Below are 14,995 nucleotides of genomic sequence, written 5' to 3'. Positions count from 1 at the left end.
GATAAGGGTGTTGTTTTACAGAGGGTAAAGTTTATTATTTCAGTGTCGTGGATTATTTTATTTTTACGTGTTGGAATATTTAGAAATAAGTGTCCATATCCTATTAGTAGCTGTTACAGTTCGTTTAACTCTTGTGACAGCTTCTTGTCCAGATTGTCTACAATTTCAGAAAATTATTCACTTCAAAGTTTCCATGGTCCTATTTCTCATCTTCATTCAAATGTTGTGCTTTGTGGGGCAATTAATAGAATAATTTATATGGCTATCTCTGACACCATACTCCTAAGATATTAACATCTTCCAATGACAAAATTATTCCTATTTGCCACGCAGGGATATGCATACTGTATTTAAAGTCACTCACTTTCTTCCTTACGTTTTAAAGACAAAAGTACATACTCTTAAAATAATCTCGAAATGATTTACAAATAGGATAAACAAGATTTCATATCTTTGTCTTCATCTTTTCCTGTTTCTCACTCATGGCCAAAATGTGTACAAATACTTTACAAAGCTTCTAATAAGGTCTCAGGTTTAATATATCTCAAAGGAATAGCTTCTTCCTAGAGTGGTCCTATGTAAAGGGCCGACACAATCTGCCATTATTCTACTAAATGGTTCGTCATACGCAGGATTAGACTGCAGATGAGCTTTGAGTTTCAGTTTTCCTATCATCTGACAAGTATGAAGATATCTACAAAATTTAGAATCGTTACTTTTAAATTTCAGCGAATAAAAATGATTTAAGAACTTATGATAGGTTTTATTGACACACGAATGACCAGAACATTTCATGGTCTTGATTGAGGATTTTCTGTCGATACGATATATAGCAACACGTTTGACAATGACCAATCGTCACCAGCTGGTACCTCACGTAGTCTCTAATTCCTCGTAATGACCCCATTCCTCAAGAAGTAGCTTTTTGTTGTTGTTCTTGCTGTTCTTGTTGTTGTGGGGTTTAACGCCATTTTTCAGCTCACGATAGGCTATGCATGGCGGCCAGTATTAATGGTGGAGGAAGAACCCGGGAAAAGTCCTGGAAGAACCACCGACCCACGAGAAGCTACTGGCAAGCTTTCTCACATATCCACATTAGCCGAATCCTAGACTCGAACCCACGCAGACAGAGGTGAAATGGCAGTGATCCGTAACGGAGAGCGCTTTAGACCACTCGGCCACTCGGGGCCCCTCAAGAAGTAGCAATTTCGTTCTTGTGTGGCATTAGTTTCACTAAAAGCCCCCTGAAACCAACAAGACATCTCTGGATCTTCTTCCTGTAAGACAACCAGTGATATTCTTTTATCACGCTGATTAGATTTAAGAGAATGTATAACCAAAAGAGTATCCATGTGATCAATACTTGTAGCAAAAGTGGTTGTATTAAAAGCATGACTCAAAAATATGGCAGTTAAAGGAATAACTTCATGACGAAAACATTGATTCGTAACATGTTTTACCAGTGTTGCAGTAATTGCACAAACCGGATATAAACAAGGCACAGAATCACAGCTCCATTCGACACCAGTCCCGAACTAAGTCTCATGACAAATTAACAAAATGGAGAGGAATATTTATATATCCACATGTCATTAAGAGAAGACTTCTCAAAAAGGGCAAGGTACTGAATAACAAAATACTATGAGAAGCTACCGTGTCTCTTTGTATCTTAATAGGAGTAGACTTATCTAATTAATCAACAAGTGTTAATTAACCCTTCGACATGAATAGTTCATAATTCTCCATAACAAAATCAGACTGGTGTATGCAAGCCCAACAACTATATATCTTTCTATGCATATGACCATGACATTGAGATCTTAGAAACAAGAGCATTTCTAACTACTCTGTTAGAATTATTTTGCTATATTTCTTCCTATAGTATTTAGAAATAATGTGTGTTTTTCCTCTTACAGCAAGTGTAAGTGAGAAGAGATAATGATTTCTGATGTTTTTATTAGAAATTTGATTCTTAACATTTATAATAGTTTGAGACCTGCAAGTTCTCAAAAACAAATTAAAATGGTATCTTAGCACAAAGCTGTTTAAAGAAAGAGTTATTTGCAACTGAAAACTTTGACAACCCTCTTGGCTGTATAACATTTGGTATATAACCTTTTTTTGTCTCCATGCAAATTCAATATTAGTCGGTGCAGTTTTGTTTCTAAAATTTTGAAAAAGGCATCAGGGACCATCCCATAAGCCTTCAAGACAAATTCCTTGACCACATCATAATCTCCAGTCTGGTCAGAAGAGAGTCAGGTGTAGACATCTCTAGGATTATCATTAAACAAACTTTGCAATTAGGAAGTCCATTAATCTTCTGGACATTTTAGATTCTCATTTATATTTTCAAAACTGAGAAAATATTTGCCTACCTTCCTTTAACTTAATGGGGAATATGCTTACCATATTTCGCAAGATCGAATTATGAAGATTCATTTACACGACAGTGTCCTTTTTGGGTCAGTTAGAATTCCCTTAATTTAAACACCAATACTATGTTGCTTTCTCTCTTGCCTTTCTTTCACCTCCTTTCTCTCCTCCATTTGGATTTGTTCCTTCTTCACTTTTTATACCTCACCTTTTCTCTATTTCTTTCTTCTCTTCTTTCTTGCATCTATCTCTCTTCTTTTGTCTTTGTCTATTGGTGCATTCCGGATCTCTCTCTGTCTCTCTCTGCCTCTCTCTATCTCTCTCTGTCTTTGTCTCTTTGCATTTGCTCCCATTGAAGCTGCAGCAGCACACTCTGCTTCCTTCGATGCCCTCAATTTCCTGTCCAAATTAGACGGAGACTTCATGATCAAACCCCAAAACGCTCACATCTAAAACATCTTTTTGTACCAAATAAAGTATCAAAATATTGCTGAACTCTTGTTTCATCAGGGAAGCATTCGCTTTACCAAGATCATAATGTTTAACAGGCTCAAGTAACACGTCCTTTTCAAGGACTCCGATATCTCCTCTGTATGATCGGCAATACAATTTGCTACTTTGGATGTCATGGTGAAAGTTTGTTCATGTCGCTATTATTTTTCCAGCTATGAAATCAAAATGCCAGAGCTTACCAAACTTGTAAACAATGAAATTCAAAATTTGGAAAATATTCAACATATAAATATATATAAAAAACTTAAAATCCGGATAATCTCCCCAAAGATCTTGTTACGACTAAAGGCATAAATAATCTAATGAAATATAAAAATCTCTGAATCTTATTATTTTCTAAACTATTAAAAACAATTCAATTCATGAAAATATCCAACAAATAAATATATTTTAATAAAACTTAAAATCCGGATAATCTCCACAAGGAACTTGTTACGCTTAAGGACATAAACTTTGTAACTATTCAAGGTAAAACCAAGCAAGCATTAACTTTTCCGAAATAAAAATTGATTTATCGAAAATATAAATTTAAAAAGGCGACATAATAAAAATATTTTATATGATGATGTATGAAGTCATAAAATATTACCCTAAATGTATATATTGCACATTATTCTGGAAACGGTCCAATGAAATTCCGAATGAAGATTCTAATGTGCCAATGTGCTATTGAGCTAGCATCACTAAAGAATTGCTAATATTCAAAAGGTTTTACCTCAAGGTAATCCAGTGAACGTTGAATGTCACTAAAGTCCTTGAATGTATCTCGCAATCCAATGGAATTGATCACATATCCAAGTCCTTGAATAATTTCACAATAGTGCAGCAAGGTATTATCTGTTCAGAATTTTTAAAAATGTCCTTTATGTAATGTAAGCGAATAAATTATTAAAAAATTCAAATTTCCTATCCCACTCTTACAAGGCCAAATATAACCGAATGATAACGCGGTGCTTTAATTGATTCATATAGTCACATAATGGTATTAAACAAACAAACCTGAATCACTGGTGAAGATTTCCGAACATTTAAATCATCTTATTTTGAAATAACTTAACAGTCATGGTCGATTGTCTTAATTATTGAGCCAATCAGCACCTTGGGCGTGACATTTATACAGGTCGAATGTACCCTAAGGATCAAGCGATGTTGACGTGACCTCCTTTCGCTAATTCGTTGGCCTATTAGATCGAAATAGTTGTTGACATAAACTTGGCAACTGACCGTAATTTACGAATAGATATTTCACAAGTTATCGCACATGTAACCTCCAAAGAGTACGTGACATCACATATAACCTCTGTTGTATAATGTTATAATTTCCAATCCCTATAACAGTGTCATAAACCAAAATGACTTAAATACAAACTATATTATAAAACAGTACATGATATAAATATACCTGACACAAAAACTATTTCTACGTAGCAAATGACAAATGTCTATTTCCCTAGTGTCCAGATTATCGTCGTTATTTTCAACGCATCTCGCTACATCTAAGAAGTCAACACTTTTCCTATTAATTTTAGTTTTAATTTTCATTGATGAATAGTGGTAAGGCACACGTTAAGAAGCTCTTTCTTCAGAATAGGTCCAAATGAAGACAATATCGTCAATAATGTTAATAAAGGAAAATTGTAACTTTTGGTCCATAGCATTCCCATTCAGGTACATAAAAGATTGCATAACACGGAACAAATGTCTACCGATAGAGAGCTGAAGTTTTTAGAGAATTTATTTTCCTCCAGAAATAATCGTTCATTTCAAGACAGTTTTATGTACATTTAAAATTTCATCATCCGGTCGTTTTGGATCTGGAGTATCAAGCATCACGTTTATACAAGCAGTCCAAAAATGATCATGGTAATATAAGACTATCAGTATCTACTGGAACCGTTTCTCAAGGAACTCACTGAAAACATTAACATGTAATATCTATTTCTTAACCAAACATTGCTGCTTTCATATGGTGCTTTGGTTTGGTCTGGCTCGATATGACGGCTTGATGGATTGTATGGGGTTCAACGCCTTTTTTTCACCACATGATACATGGTGGTCAGTCAATTATGGTGGAGGCAGAACCCCGGATGACCCAGGGAAGAACAACCACTTCACGGGTACCTACTGGCAAGTTTTCTCATATGCCCACTTCTTTCAAGGATTTTGTTCGTTTGAGGAATCCAAAAGAGATTTTTGTGTTGGTGTGTATTTAATGAGGGTTATGTGTTTACTTTCTTGGGTGCCGAAGTTTGAAGTTTGTAAAATGTAACATATTCGTCGGTACTGGGTAAAAAAGACGAATTGCTTGTGTTTGCCAGATACGTTGATCGTCTGAAGCTAAAGCATCATTAACAACACAGGAGAGAAATATTATTTTGATTCAGTATTAGTGGGAAAAGATATATTTAATGATAGAGTATTGGGTTTGCCTAGTAAACCTGTAACTAGTTTTAATAGGAAATCGAACGAATTAAAGTTAAAGAAGCAGACGGTACTGGAACTAACGAAGCTGCAGCATAAAAATATTGTGGAAATTCAGAACGAGGAAGAAGAGAGGCAAATGTAATAGAAGTGTGTGTGTGTGTGTGTGTGTGTGTGAGAGAGAGAGAGAGAGAGAGAGAACGAAACACAAAAGTGGAGGAAAAAAGAATGGGAAATACAAATGCTGAAACAAAGCAAAGTGAAGCATATATTGATGCAAACAGAGAGAAATGTATATGTAATATATATTTAAAGATTAATATCTGGTAAGCCGATCAGCACTCCCACCAAACTTGCACACAATTTCTGGTTTTAATTTTACTATTAGTAGATTAGTACACCTATTCAAAAAGAAAAGAAGATAAATGGTAGCTACACTTCGAGAACATTGCTAAGATGGTCAAGAGAGGATTGGGCTCTATTATTACAAAGTGTACGGATCGTGAAGTCTACACTCACTGTAGGCACAACAAGGTGCTGATTATGATGTGGTTAAGTAATTTGTCTGGAATGGTCATGAGTTGGCACCTAAAACATATTGTCAACGGGTTAGGACAACCCCAATTCCAATTTGCAAGGGAAAAAGATCAACTATTTGATAGGTGGTTGTCAGTCAAGAAGGTTGATCAAGATTATGATACCCTCATGTAGCTCATATTAGCTGAAATGCTCAAGAATTGCATCCATAGTGATGTCAAGACCGCTCTTAATGAACACAATATGGACACAGATGAAAATGTTGCTCTAACTGCTGCTGATATTTTCATGACTCACAAGTTTCATTGGTCAATAAGTCTTCCGCTCTGCTGGTGTTTGGTAGAATGTCATCTCAGTCTCTTACGATTACCCTCCAAATCTCAATCTGGCTCAACTTTAAGAAATTAAACTTCTGTTAAGACTGATCAGAAATTATTATATCTTCCAACGTGCACCTATCATGAGAAGAAAGGGTAAAATATTTCTGGTTCCTACAGGTTGACAAATAAACATCAGAAGAAAACCAGAGCTGCTCCAAACGCTCTTATTTCATAGAGGTCAAGGTCACGGTCTTGTATTAAAATACATCTGTTGGGTTAAATAAATCCAAGTCTGATTTTATTTTGGAGAATTATGAACCATTAATGTCGCAAGGTTTTTGTCATTTATTTGTAATCCAACGAATACTAACTCTGTTAAAATACTAAAGGACACTGAAGCATCGCAGAATCTTTTGTTATCAGGTACTATGCTTTTGTCTAAGAAGTATTTTTCAGGGAAAGTCTTCTCATTCAGGGAGCTAATGTTCCTCTCCATTGTATCAGTATGTTATCAGAATTAGTCTCAGGAATTGTCGGAAGAGTAACTTCGTTACATATTCATTTCTTACTAGGCAATAACACAGCTTCAGATAAGGTCGTGGTAAATCCACTCGTAACTGACAAGCTTTCTTTCGATCAAACAGTGGAATATATTTGGAGTGAAAGTCCCTGATTTATATCCTTCTTGTGCAGTTGCACGATTTATGGGAAAAGGGTTATTGAGAATGATGTAGACTAGGAAATTATTCCTTCAGCTGATACATGTAATGATCTGGCTTTTGATGCGGTCCTTTTGCTCCAAGTACTGATTCAAGCAAGAGATATTGATCGCAGTGACCTCTTTCAAATAATCATTCTCTTTATTGTAATCAGGGTGATAAAACAATTACACATTGTCGAAAGAAAAATGATCATGAGGTAGCCTGTTTGTTGCAGAGGGCTGTTAGCGAAAAGAAGCCACAGGTACCAGTTTGTTGCTTTGAGAAAATGGAACCTAGTCAGTGATCAATCACGTTGCTGTTTCGAAGTCACATCGACAGGCAATTCTTTGTTTAGTCCGTACAACTTCTTCTGCTGTTCATTTAAGGGCCAATAAGATTTAACACAAGATTGTTTCTAAGCAATGCAGATATTTTACCATTAGTCAAATCGTAGGAAAACCCATTCAAAAGACACATAAGGCTCATTTTCAACATACCCGTGCATTTGAGGAATCATTTAGCAGATGAATTGTATAATGTGTCTGTCTGTTAACTAAGACCAGATCAGGCAATCAATATTTACTTGATCATAATGTATATGTGCGTAACATTCCCCCCAAAAAAATTTATTTGAGAAATATTGAAAGACCATAGTAAGAGTTTAATAAGGTTTTGTTTGTATCTATGTTGGCCTTCCCAAATCCGTCCAGTTTGATCAATAGTAAAAGATTTTGTCTTGAACTGTCCAACAAATTATGTATGAATTAAGAATCCAAGAGTTTAGGTCGTTTGCCTATTATCCTTAAAGTCATTGGGCTTTGGAAACATTTAATCAATTTGTTGAGGAATATGATTTGTTTATATTGTTCTAATACATAAAAGGATTGAGAGGAGGGTGTACATTTGCTGTTTTTTTTTGTTAGCGAATCAGTTCATCAATCATTAGGTTTTATTATTTTCAAACTCATTTATGGACTTACTGTGTGTGGATCATTCAAGCTTTTAAAAGATAAACTCTATTGAACGAAGTTTCCAAGATTAGTCCACTTTATTATTACTCCGATTACAAGTTGTCAAAGACTTATGAAGTCGTCGAAACTATACTAAGTCAAAAATGAAATTAAGGTTTGTCAAAAGTACACAGGAAAGGAGTTTTCGACCTGATAGTAGAGTTCTGGCTCTCTTGCCCATGCCTCAAATCCATCTTCAGTCTAACTCGTATGGTTGAAATACAATTGAAAAGACTATATTAATGACTTGTATTACATCATTAACACTCCTAGGAAGCGGGAACAGAACATAATAAATTGCCATATAAATATCTTAAAGGAATCTTTTATCAGAGATAGTCAAGTAAAGTATTAACTCAAATTATTACGTACATGTCACGCACAATGAGGATGTAAACATTAAATTCCAACCTGACTCATGCGATTCTAATTTATTCAATCGACGGCGTTCAGAAATATTAAGAAATCTAAACCAGAAACGTTCACACCTACAACCACAGGAGAAAGAATGAACTGAATCAGTTATTGTATGAATAAGAGTGTGTATGTATGTGTGATCATGATTTTTAAAGTAGCTTTAACAATTGTTCAGTCACATTGCTACGACGTCTGCAGTGTGGCAGTTTATAGTGATGTCTAGCACCTGGGCATCATGCCGCAAATATGTAGCGTGATGTCCCACCTAGTCACATTATCCTGACACCAGGCCGACCAGTCCTAACACTAACCTCATAATGCTGAGCGCCTAGCGAGGCAGCTGTTAGTACCTATTTTGTAAGTCTTTGGTATGACTCGGCCGGGGTTCGAACCCACGACCTCCCGCTTCCAAGGCAGAAGCTCTAACCACTAGGCCACCGGAGCGGTCTGTATGAACAAGAGCACCTGTCTCCTAATGTTCAAACACCATCAATAGCACCTATAAAGACAATGGGATTGTAGATTCTACACCTGTGAAAGAGCATCCTTTTAAGATGAATTCTCTCAAACCGGAGCGTTGAAAAGAGAAACTCATTATATACTGGAGAAATATTTTATAGAACGAAGTAAAAGTAATTGCAGTGCGAAATCCAGATACTAACTATAGAAACGCCTACAGTATTACCAGAATATGATACTTTTCGAATGGCAAGAATAAATGATTGCATGGGTAAAGTTGGAAATGCAACGTATATAATCATATTTTAACTTTTGAAAGGAATTTCGGCAAATTAGAGCGACAGAAAAAGCAAAGAAATGTTTGGCATTTGCAACTCCTGATGGGCTTCATCAATATAAAGTGATACCCTTTGGTATGAAAAGTTCTCCGTCAACATCCCAGCGTTTAACGAACACGTTATTGTTAACAATGATACATTGGAAGATGATTTGGAAGCATTCGAAAAATTTGATACAGTCAGTGATACAAATCTGACAATTAATTTAGGTAAAAGTGTTTTTGCTTGTGTTACAGGTTTAGGATATTTTGTGTGACACGGTCAAGTTACACCTGCAGAAGTTAAGGTCAAGGTTATCACTGAATTCCATGAGTCTGTTAGAAAAAAGAAACCAATGCATGTTTTGAAAAATTGTAGAATACGAAATCCCATTTTAATTGGGCTGAATAGTGTCAGGAATATTCTGATAAATTAAAGCCATACTTAAAGTTTCTCATTTCGATCAATTATATAAGATACCTATAGATGTAAGTGACGTAGGGGTGGGTGGGTGGAGTATTGATGCAAGAAGATAAAATCGCGAGGATCATCCAGTGTGCTATTTTTCTAAACCATTAAGCAATGACCAAGGAAAATATTCCTAAATCGAGAACGAATGTTTGGATTTGATGTTGGCTTCGCAACTTTTTGAAGTGTATATTAGTTCATTTCATTCTGCGATTATCGGATTCAGCGATCACAACCCCATTACCTTCATTACCAAGGACGGAAAACAAGATTCAGAGATTGTTGAGATTGAGCTTGATGCGGACGAAATTCAATGTTGTCATCAGACACAACAGAGGAAAATTGATGCGTTTGCAGAAGCCCTCGGAAAATACAAATACTATTTTGCTATCTTTTGTATATATTTTGTGACATTCTTAAGACATCTTGTTATATAATTTCAAACAATCTAGTATCTACATAATTTTAGACAGCAAAAAGACTGTTACAATATGATTAAAATAGAGATACAATGAAGGAAGTGTGCTCAGTTCTAAACTTTGCAAACAAAAATACCCCTCCAGTATTAAAATAAAGTTCGCTATACTACTTGTTGTAATTTCAAAAGTGACATTTTTCCAAATGTGCGAATAACGTAGTCTGTGTAGAGTAAAGACATTTTACAAGGTAACAGTTCTATGCTGAATCCGCTTCTCACTTTTGAATATTATCTCTTATTGTTTCGTCTGTAATTTTATTTATTACCCTACTAGGAAATTGTTTACATTGTAATTGTCCTCTCAGGATTTTCAAATGTATGATTTTGTTATTTTGTTGGTGATATCTTTGGATGAACATTACTTTTTTTTCGCTCTGGCTTTGTGAAAACACATATTCCTTCGGTATCTTCTCCCTTTAGGTCTTCCAGTTTGGAAATTACTGGATCACCAATAATAACGTTCCTAATTGTAAATGATTACTGGTGTTTTTAGAACCTTATTTACTTGCACAAACTGTAGTTGTTGCATAACACGTTGTACCTCTTAGGGAAATACACAAATGGCATGGCACTTTTTATATTGTTCTCGTGCCAGCTAAAACTGTAGCAAAAAAGCGTGTTACACCGTGGAGAAACATTGCAGAGTTTTGTTTTACTTTAGATTTAAAGTTGCATTATTTTCATTAGATACCAGTTGTACTAGAATTTAAAGCAGAAACGTAATGATATGAAATTTCGACAACATAAAATATGTGAGTTGTACTTCTTACACGGGTAAGTGATTTTACAAATTAAGATATTTGAAATTGCACATTCTCTGATGATCGCCTTCATGAAATATTTGCCTACTATACATATTGGTTCAAATAATTTTTTTTTCCTTTTTCCTTTCCATTTGTCTAATGGATAAATGCATGCTCTTTAAAATATAAATATTCAGGAGTTACCTCTAATAAGAAATGTGCACTTTATCGCCATAGGTGCACAGAGTCACGTTTACCTCAAAGACGAACTGCGCATACTTTTTCCAATTACAAGAAAAACGCATTTTCGCTTAATGCTATACAATGCAATTTCGTGATTTGAAATAACAGCTCGTGGTTTGTATTGACATTTCTTCCACTTTAACTACTGGCTCTTTGACCTTCGTATTGACTCTGTTGTACATTATGTAACTCTGCGTATGTTCAACAGGCCAACATGAATCCGATCACACTGTTCGCTGCTTTGTTTGTTATTACAGTTCAGAAGGAAAATAATATCTCTTGCTCGACTTTGTGTAAAAATGCAAATATGAAAGTAATTGAAAGTAATTGAAAGGTCTATTTGAGACAAATGTTGAATTTACTAAATGGTGAGCTCCGATAGGTTAGGATAAGGAAAAATACGTCCTGTTGCGTATACATACCAGTTTGGTGGTAGAGTCTGACTCCTAGAACATATACAAGATGGCCGTTATTCTGGGATCAAGTCATCTGTGAAGGCATCATGTTAGACACTAGGTGCATCTACACAAGGTTAGACACTAGGTGCCTCTAAACAATGTTAGACACTAAGTGCCTCTACCCAAGGTTAATCAAGAGCTTGATGCACCAACCTTTGGTTTCTGTTAGTTGCACATTCTCGCGGCAAAGCAAAGATTAAGCTCACTTTTTGTTTAGATACCTATTGGTACTCCGTAACATCTAGGAGGACGTCAAGCCTTCAACTTTATGACAGGACGCAGTAGACAAGTGACATTGAAAGTCGGTATTTCATTACATAATAAGAAACATTGACTCGTTGGAGCGATTTTACTGACTATACATCAATATAACAATTTTTTCAGCAATGAAACATAAGTAACAATTACATGCTTACTTTTTAGTTACAAAATCATGCTTCTTTGTTAAAAAATGAAAACCCGTCCCTGTTTATAATATATTTGAATAACACATGCAGGAATATCGTTGTATGTGACAATATTCTACTTTTTCTCTCTCTTCAGTTACACTCAGTGTTATAGAGAATTCTTTATTGTAAAATGAAAAACATTACATCTAGGAAATGTAAGCGACGGATTTATATCGCATTGCATATGGTGCAACTTGGGATATAGCGCAGGGTTTATTAACTATGCTTTATTGTGTACTACACTAAGACGCCAGTTTCATACTCTGAATAGAAACTGAAACCATATATTGTTTGTGTTCGGCTTTTACGGGCGTATGAAGGGCTGTAGTATCTCACCATATGCCTACCATATAAGTTATACTCTCTTGCTTAATTTAAATGATTCATTACATAACAGTGTATACAGTTATATATTTCTGTGTATCAGTTAAAAGAGTATTTAAATCGAAACACACAGTCAAACATCTACGTGAGAACTGTACATTTCTCATGAAAGAAAGGGAGCAAGAAATTTCATAATGCATGAGATACGCCCATCCCATATGAGTACAATATGGATATCTCTATGCATATTATGCAATAGATGTCTGCTATGTTTCTGGTCCTTTAAACACACACACAAACACACACACACACACACACACAGAATACAACACATTTTGTAAGTTTATGTATAGAGAGCTAGGTTTACAACAGTTTTGTTGTTTATTTTGTATTCTCCATCTAATGCCGTGTAAACATTTAGAACATATTCTATCTTCCTACATCCATAAACATGATCCTTTATAGCTTTTTCCTGATTGGAAATAAGAAGAAAATAACAAATCATAAGCGTCGGCGAGTGATAGCGAAATCCAATCTTGGTGTATATGATCCATTTATTGGTGTTCACAGTAGCATTCCATAGCCAATAAGGCATAATAGTAATCCAAAGCATGTTATTCAATAACCCGTGCTGAATTTTCATTCTTAGTCTGAAAATATATTTTACAGCTTAAAAGGATATATATATATATATATATATATATATATATATATATATATATATGCCAAATATAGCTAGCATTGGAACGATTGTAATGCATAAACGTCCTTCAATGTCGATACGAGTAATTCAGTAAGTCTGGAAAACTAGTTCTTTGTTAAAATAAAAGTAAATGATAGCTATAATTCGCAAAGTTAAATCATGTCCTCTTTTCAAGTACTTGCTTACTTTGACTTACAAAAATAACGTTTAAAATCAACAATATCTTTTCAGGTTGCTTAACTTTCTTTAATGGCACGTGTTTCAACTTCTATAACGGTTTTTGCCCTGCTGACAGTAGTTACAACGACAGCTACTGCAGTTTTATTTTTAGTATTGCTGCATCCTTGCCGGTCACTTGACAATGATCACCAACGAGCAACACCCAGTCAAAAGGGATACGACACACACGGGGTCCCATAGAGGCAAGTCTCTCTGTTCATGATTCGTCCATGAATTATCTATGCACGAGTAAGGAATGTCTTTCGATTTATTTGGAGACTCCTTAAATTTGGATGTTTTATTACTGCTAACTTCGTCAAAGTATTTTCGAATTGTAACAGCACGGCAAGCCCTCCTCAATGTTTGGCTCTATTTACATTTTCATCAAACTGAAATAACTGAGAGAGAGGAAGCTTTTGAGAAAAAAAACCAAAAAAAACAAAAAGCCGAATACATGCTAATAATACTAATTCATAGCAAAAACCTCTGGATATTATGAACATGATGTATTCACATGGACAACTTCGTAATTCTTGATAATATGACTTTGTTTCCGCTAGATATGACAAGTTGTAAGTGACATAAACATTTATAACCAAAATGCATGTTACGTATCAAATAGTCCGTGCCTTTCAACTAAAAAACACGTAAGATCTTGATATATTTAAATGTGCAAGGGTCTAAATTTTGACGGGTAGGTACGGATAAGGGTGGGGAAAGTGTATTCCTATCTGGATTGTAGCAAAAAAAGGAACTAATCACATCCATTATATTCGTTAAAAATTAAATTATATTGAGAGAAAAGAAAAAAAGTAGCATATTTCGAAAGAGCATTCCACGTATGTGTATGTTTGTTTGTGTCTGTGTGTTTGCGTAAATAACAATATATTAACGGCAAAATAGTATTTTGGTGTTAAGCAGTTGTTTGATAACTTTAGTTTGAGATATTTCAAGGGCTAAGGAAATCCGTATATAGAAAAATATTAGTGAGAAGATTTGATTGCTCCATTACCCATCAAAAAGAATATTATTAGTTGCATGGGGACATAAATATATAGGAAAATATAATATTAATGTATGGTAACGATATAGCGTACAATGAACAAATACATTACAGTCCCCCCCCCCCGGACAATATAGCCACAAGACTTTTCAGATCACCTGGGACGATATAGCGACAAGGGAAATTGACCATGAAGAATATTGAAGAATATTGGGACTGTATAGCGACAAGGGAAAGAAGGGTTGTTGAACAATGGTAATAGGAATGGAACAGGTGAGGTGACGTCACGGTACCGGATATTGGTAACAATGTAGAAAGGAGCTGACCTGAATACGCGCTACTCTAGGGAGAGACAAATACAAGTGAGATATAGACATATACAACACATCGACATATATTGATACCGTAGGGCAAATGAGAACATATAAGGAAAAATACTCTGGGAACGTATAGGAACAAGAGGAATTTAAAATTCGTGCGACTATAGCGGGACAAGGGAAAGTTTAATATAGGGACAGAAACAGACATATAATAATACGAGCTCGAGATTTATATGTAAAGCATTACCTAGAGCTGAATTATGATGCTATAAAATAGCTATAATCAAGAAAACACCAAGGCCAAAATGGATGTGACTAAAAGTAACGCTGAAATGACAAAATTGCCCCAGAATTTAAAGGAGACTAAACATATTGCCCGAACATTAGATTACATTAGATTGGTTTAGACTGAAATGGATAAATCTAGTAAATATTTATAGTCTCAACTTGTTTGAAAATCGTGGATAAACACCCATATATCTATTTATAGCTTTAACCTGTTGAAATCCCACTGTC

This window comes from Sinohyriopsis cumingii, chromosome 8 (assembly GCF_028554795.1).
Source record: "Sinohyriopsis cumingii isolate HCF-2022 chromosome 8, ASM2855479v2, whole genome shotgun sequence".
Lineage (NCBI taxonomy): Eukaryota > Metazoa > Mollusca > Bivalvia > Unionida > Unionidae > Sinohyriopsis > Sinohyriopsis cumingii.
The sequence above is the reverse complement of the archived record's forward strand: the minus strand, read 5'-3'. Positions refer to the sequence as shown.